Below are 7,422 nucleotides of genomic sequence, written 5' to 3'. Positions count from 1 at the left end.
ATTTATCAAATGAGTTGCAAGATGTATAGAAAATATAGTCAAGACATTGACAAGGTTAGAAATAATGATTTGTATTTGAAGTATTAATTTTTTTCTTCAAACTTTGCTTTCGTCAAAGAATGCTCCTTTTGCAGCAATTACAGCATTGCAGGCCTTTGGCATTCTAGCTGTTAATTAGTTGAGGTAATCTGTTGAAATGTCACCCCACGCTTCCTGAAGCACCTCCACAAGTTGGATTGGCTTGATGGGCACTTCTTGAGGACCATACGGTCAAGCTGCTCCCACAACAGCTCAATGGGGTTGAGATCTGGTGACTGGCCACTCCATTACAGACAGCAAGCTGCCTGCTTCTTCCCTCAATAGTTCTTGCACAATGTGGAGGTGTGCTTTGGGTCATCGTCCTGTTGGAGGAGGAAATTGGCTCCAATCAAGCGCTGCCCACAGGGTATGGCATGGCGTCGCAAAATGGAGTGATAGCCTTCCTTATTTAAAATCCCTTTTACCTGGTACAAATCTCCCACTTTCCCAGCACCAAAGCAGCCCCAGACCATCACATGACCTCCACCATGCTTGACTGATGGTGTCAGGCACTCTTCCAGCATCTTTTCACCTGTTCTGCGTCTCACAAATGTTCTTCTGTGTGATCCAAACACCTCAAACTAGGATTCATCTGTCCAGAACACCTTTTTCCAATCTTCCTCTGTCCAATACCTGTGTTCTTTTGCCCATACCAATCTTTTCTTTTTATTGGCCAGTCTCAGATATGGCTTTTTCTTTGCCACTCTGCCTAGAAGGCCAGCATCCCGGAGTCGCCTCTTCACTGTCGACGTTGACACTGGCGTTTTGCGGGTACCATTTAAAGAAGCTGCCAGTTGAGGACCTGTGAGGCGTCTATTTCTCAAACTAGAGACTCTAATGTACTTGTCTTCTTGCTGAGTTGTGCACCGGGGCCTCCCACGTCTCTTTCTGCTCTGGTTAGAGCCCGTTGGTGCTGTTCTCTGAAGGGAGTAGTACACACCGCTGGAGGACATTTTCAGTTTCTTTGCAATTTCTCGCATGGAATAGCCTTCATTTCTAAGAACAAGAATAGATTGGCGAGTTTCACATGAAACCTCTTTTTTTCTGGCCATTTTGAGAGTCTTATCGAACCCACAAATGTGATGCTCCAGATAATCAACTAGCTCAAAGGAAGGCCAGTTTTATAGCTTCTCTCATCAGTAAAACAGTTTTCAGCTGTGCTAACATAATTGCACAAGGGTTTTCTAATCATCCATTAGTCTTCTAAGGCGATGATCAAACACAATGTACCATTAGAACACTGGAGTGATAGTTGCTGGAAATGGGCCTCTATACACCTATGGAGATATTTCATTAGAAACCAGACATTTCCACCTAGAATAGTCATTTACCACATTAACAATGTATAGAGGGTATTTCTGATTGATTTAATGTTATCTAAATTGAAAAAAACAATGCTTTTCTTTGAAAAATAAGGACATTTCTCAGTGATCCCAAACTTTTGAACGGTAGTGTATATAATCATCATCCAAGGATAGCAAATCCGACAAGAATCAAACAATAATTGACATACAAGATACACTTAAGTAGGAATGAAGCTTTTCCAAGAACATACCAGTCGTCCCCGGCCCATCGAGCAGACGGTTGCCCGTGCCGTCACAGAGGACCACCTGTTCCTGTGCCCAGGTTGTGCTTCACCTTTTCAGCCATTGAGGTTAAATGGGCCTCCTGCTCATTACAATTAATGTACAGGGTACCCCCATCTGCTCTGAGAGCACCCCCACACTCTAAGAAATGGAATTGCCATGTTGTTCAAATTGTGTGACTTTGTTATGTTAAAATTACTGTAATTATTACGTTTTTATAGAATAAATAAGAAGGTTTCATTGGAATAACGTAATAGTTTGAGATTTCAAGGCTACAAAACAGAGTCAATTGAAACTAACGTAACCTTCTCACTTCCTTGTCTCATTTGCATATCTGAGACTGCGCTGCGCATGCGTCTCAGACATGCGCAGTAACGACGAAGCTCAAAGGTTTCAACCGTTGGCATTTGCGCGCAATTTGCTCAGGGGAGTTCAGACATCATCCTTAAAAGATTTGGTCAGTACAAAAGTGTTTTATACGATGTGAAACTGAGACCCCGTTTACACGATGGGAAAACACATATATTTTCATGCATTTTGGCCTTTCATTTACACAAAAACGGAGGTTTTATCACGGAAAACAATCATTTCTAAAAACTCCGGCCAAAGTGGAGATTTCTGAAAACTCCGTTTTTGTGTTTGCGTGTGAACGAGGTCAAACGGAGTTTTAGGTTGTCAAACGTCACAGTATGCGACTAAAAATGCTTCACGTCATGTGAGCGTCCGATGTTTACAGTTAGTTTGGCCGCTCCTACCAGGGTTGCCAGGTCTGTGACAAAACCAGCCCAATATCAGAACTCAAAATATGCCCGTGCCAAACCATATACACTGCTTTTAAAGTGTGTATGTGGACGTGTCCAATGTCCATGTGTGAACGTGCTGATCTGGAGTCAGTTTGGTAGGATTTGTGTATAAATAAATTATTTCATTTAAAATATGGATTTTTATTTAAAGATATTCATGTAATTTGCATGCAAAATAGGTCTACCCGAACCAGCGGACAAAAAATTCAACCCGCGGCAACACTTCAAAAGTAGCCCAATTCTGCGGGAAAACCGCGGACCTGGCAACACTGGCTCCTACGTCCAGTGTCGACTGCCTTCATTTTCGTTGTCAGGTGCGCCCGAGTTATTTCCTCCTTGACATGAGAAAGTCTTGAGAATTCTGATTGGTTTGCATGTCTTTATCCTTCTCGTTACACTGCCGACTACAGGTTTGGCATAGTTATGATGGCGCCCGGGGGCGTATTTATGCGGGTTCATATAAAAAAGAAACTTTTTTGAAAACGAACTTGTGTGTACGACGTTATTTTTGAAAACGGAGGGGCAGAAATATTCGTTTCTGTAAATACCCGGCTATGTGTAAACGTGGCCTAAGTGTCAGCTGACAATAAGTGTTTTTATTTTATTTTTATTGCACTCGTAAATTATAATGATAATTTGGAAAACGGTCTTTGCTAACGTTAACGTTAGCTTAAATCTCACACACGCACATAGTTTGTAGGCTAAGTATTTTTTAAAGATAATATAAAAAATATATAAATTTTGAAGGACAATTGTCTATTAGTGTTTTCAATGGACAAAAAATAACAGGCACGCGCTAGAAATTAAGCCATATTGGCTTAAATAATTGCAAAAATGCAAGTTAGTCTGGTTCAAGTTAAGTGTATTCTCCCTATACTAGCTAACGTTACGTAACGCTTTGTCATGGTTAATAAGTGCTTTTTTCGACGTGGGTAAATCCGGAAAATAATAGGTCATAGCTACTAGAAGAGTTTTATCACGCTGGTCGGACAGGACTCAAAACCAGCGATGCTAGCTTGCAAAGGGAGTCTGTCAGCCATCACGCATTCTGGTAAAACTGCCCGTCGTTGCTGTAATATATTGATGGTTGGCGGTCACTGGCGTCCTTGAGCGCTGTGGTGTTTTCGGTTAGACAGAAGAAGCTGGGCGGTTGACAAGTGGGGGGTCTGTTTAGTGTCTGCCACGTGGAAAGTCTCAGCGGTTCAGCTGGCACGGAGCGCAGCGCGTGGGGCACCGGAGGCTCCGCGAGCTCCGTGGCACTGCTGGGTCACACGGGGCGTCTCGGGCTCGCGACAACAGTTCGACCCGGGAGGGACACAGGAGTAACGGGGGACCCCCTGCGCGAACCCGCTGGCCGGAGGAACCGCCCACCAGAACACCGGCACAAGGCCGGCCGGCGGAGGCCCTACGATGACGGGTCACGTTTGCAAATAGGTCCAAATGTATGTAAGCTAACTCTAGCTTACATGCTATTACACAGCATAGACACGCATCCACCCGCAGCAGACGGTCGCTCCGCTGTTACAGCCTCGTCCTGGTAGCAGCTGATGATACCGATCCGCTGAGTTACGTGAAGACCTCAGTCACCGGTTCATCAAGAAATGCATAGATGACGTTGTTCCTACCAAGTCGGTTCGGTTATCCCAACCAGAAGTGGATAAATGGCGATGTTAATATGGCGGAATAGCCGGGAGTTCAGGAACAAGGTGGAGGCTCAAGAGCCATGCAATCACGGACTTCAGAGGAGAACCAGCGGTGAAGAACATTCTTTGGACATCCGGAAGGCAGCAGGTCGACCACATCCCGGGCGCGCCTCAGAGCATGTGCAGACCAGTTGGCAGGAGTCTTCGCAGACATCTTCAACCTCTCCCTGTCCCAGGCTGTTGTTCCTGAGAGCTTCAAGATGTCCACCATTGTGCCTGTCCCCAAACACCCCAAGGTAACCTGCCTGAATGACTGGAGACCCGTAGCCCTCACCTCGATTGTCAGTAAATGCTTGAGAGGTTGGTCAAGGACTTCATTTGTTCCATGTTGCCTGCCACGCTGGACCCATGGCAATTTGCATATCGTCAAAACAGATCCACCTGGCACTTCACACCGCCTTTCCCACCTGGAGGAGGAACTGTTGTGTGCGAATGCTGGTTGTGGACTACAGCTCAGCGTTCAACACTATTGTTCAAGCTCGACACCAAGCTCAGAGGTCTAGGCCTGCACTCTACCATGTGCAGCTGGATACTGGACTTCCTGTCGGCCAGGTGGTGAGGATGGGCGGTACCACCTCAGAGCCGCTGACCTCAACACGGGAGCCCCTCAGGGATGCGTGTTGAGCCCTCCTCTACTCCCTGTACACCCACGACTGCACGGCCATGCACAGCTCCAACGTCATCATCAAGTTTGCTGACGACACAACAGTGTTGGGGCTGATCACGACAGCCTACAGGGAGGAGGTTGGATCACTGGTACAGTGGGGCCAGGAGAACAGCCTCGTCCTCAACGTCAAGAAGACCAAGGAGCTGATCGTGGACTACAGGAAGCGGAGAGGAGAGCACACCCCATCTCCATAGACGGAGTTGCAGTAGAGAGGTCAGCAGCTTCAAGTTCTCGGCGTGCACATCTCCGAGGACCTCCATGGACCACGCACACCACTCACGTGGTGAAAAACAACGCCTGTATTTCCTTAGGCGACTGAGGAAATTCAACATGGCCCCGCATCCTCAGAACATTCTACACCAGTACCATCGAGAGTGTTCTGACAGGTTGCATCACCGTCTGGTACGGGAACTGCACCGCCCTGGGCGTAGGGCACTACAGAGGTGGTGCGGTCGGCACAGTACATCGTTGGAAGTGAGCTTCCTCCATCCTGGACATATACACCAAGCGGTGCGTGGCCAGGGCCAAACGGATGCAGAACATATTCTGTGAATATCTATGGTGTATATTTTATTATATATATATATATATATATGATCCGTTGAAACTTGAAGATGCGTTCAAGCTCTATTCAGTAAAAATGGATATTGGGCGAAGGTGAATTAAGACGTTATCATGATGTGTTCAAATTTAATCTGTATTTAGCAGATCATTCTGCAACTGTTTTAAGTGTAAGACTTGCATAACTGTTATTGCTTGAATTATTAAATAACCAGATGATTTTCTTTTGTTCCAGCTCATACTGAATCCCTTCAATCAGTTTGTCAACTAAAATACCAAACAAAAAGCTTGGGGAGCTCTGGTGGGTTTACTCCTTTTTTTAAATTCACATTTTAAATTTCATATTGTATTAAATTAATCATTTTAGAGTGATACTAAATAGTTAATTCTAACATGTTTGCCCTGTCTTCCATGAGAGGTTTTTGTTTGTTTGCTGATTGCCATAAATTATCTGGATTTCACATTCATCAGCAAGTTTTTCACCTGATAAACTAAATCCATTAATTGCTATTGGTAGAAATATATATATACAGGTCTGATCCAATATCTAACTGTTATTTACATTTAAACAGTACTAATGTTGACAGCTGAAGGGATTACTAATCTCTGACTCTTCTTATTAGGCCCTGAATGTGGAGGTGCAAACAGTGCCCTGAGACGATGTATGAGGTACCAGTTACTAAAACATTATAAATAGAAGCACGGCCATTTTGGTCAGAGACACTCATATCCATGTACATACTATGAATGCCCATAATCATTTAAAACATGGAATGCTTTGACAACTCATCTGAGTCGATGTCATGTTGATGTGTTGCATAGAAGTAAAGAAATAGGAGTTTTTACATGTATTTTGTGCCCTGGAAGTGAAATCTCATCAAGTAGAGAGTACTTTTCTCACATCTATAACCATCCGAAACATTATGAAACAGTAAGTTGTGTGTTTCAGAATTGTACGTTTCAAACTAATATATATACTACTTACAAATCACACAAGAGTAGGAGGCATCCACATTGCACAGTTCACGACTTTAAAGCGGAAGTAGTGAAAGGTGGTAATGTCAATGTCTTTATAGCTGTAATTGTTTTGATCCAGGTGAATTCACAAAATTCCATGCATGTGGTCAATCTGTCTGTATTACAATGCACAGTATATTAGCATAAATGCAAACCATTAAATCACCACTTAAACAGTGATAGCCAATAACAGGCTTATGTTTACTTTTCCACAATATGTGACCAGTTGAAAGTGTGAGACCATTTTTAGTTTCATGTGAGATTCTGTTTCAATCTGTTGCAGCTAAATGCAGAGTTCACCCGCATTACCACAATCCCCCTGCTGTCAACCTTTATGGCCCAACTGGATCATTACTCCAGCCAACTGATGAAGGTTTTCAAAAAGAAGGGCGGAGCAGCAGGACGCAGTATCAGCCAGATCATGGCAGCCATGGATCAGGTGTGTGTTTCTCACTTTAACCCTGAACCCTGAGGCTGTGTCTACTACCGCGCACTTAACGAAGTACACTGCAATGCAGTGCACTGCAATTCAGTGCACTGCATTGTCGGACCGCTAATCCCACCGCACCGATAAGTGCTGTCTGAAATGGAACACTTAACCGTTAACCACTTGGCGGAAGTGACGGACGCAAATATGTTCACGGCACCCGCGAAATTAAGCCGGGAGTGACGTATGCAAATCTGCTTGCGATACCCTAACCCTTAAAGTGACAAAATGAATGCACTTCTTGCCCTCTTGTTGTCCCTTGTTTACCTTTCTCCACCCCATGTGGAAACTGCGATACCTCCACAATCGCGGCAGGAGCCTCCGCCTTCTGGCTGAAGTCGAGATGGTATATGTAAATTTAATTGTGATTTTGCCTTACCTTCACAGCATAGCTTCATGTAGTAGTTGCAATTAAATTCTCCTCGCTAGGTATGCTAAATTCTCAATTATCTTTGTCAGAAGTAGCATTCTTCTTTGCAATCCACATACACACCATATGGAAATAAAACATGACAAATCT

This window comes from Pseudoliparis swirei, chromosome 21 (assembly GCF_029220125.1).
Source record: "Pseudoliparis swirei isolate HS2019 ecotype Mariana Trench chromosome 21, NWPU_hadal_v1, whole genome shotgun sequence".
Taxonomy (NCBI): Eukaryota; Metazoa; Chordata; class Actinopteri; order Perciformes; family Liparidae; genus Pseudoliparis; species Pseudoliparis swirei.
This window is presented reverse-complemented; position numbering follows the sequence as displayed.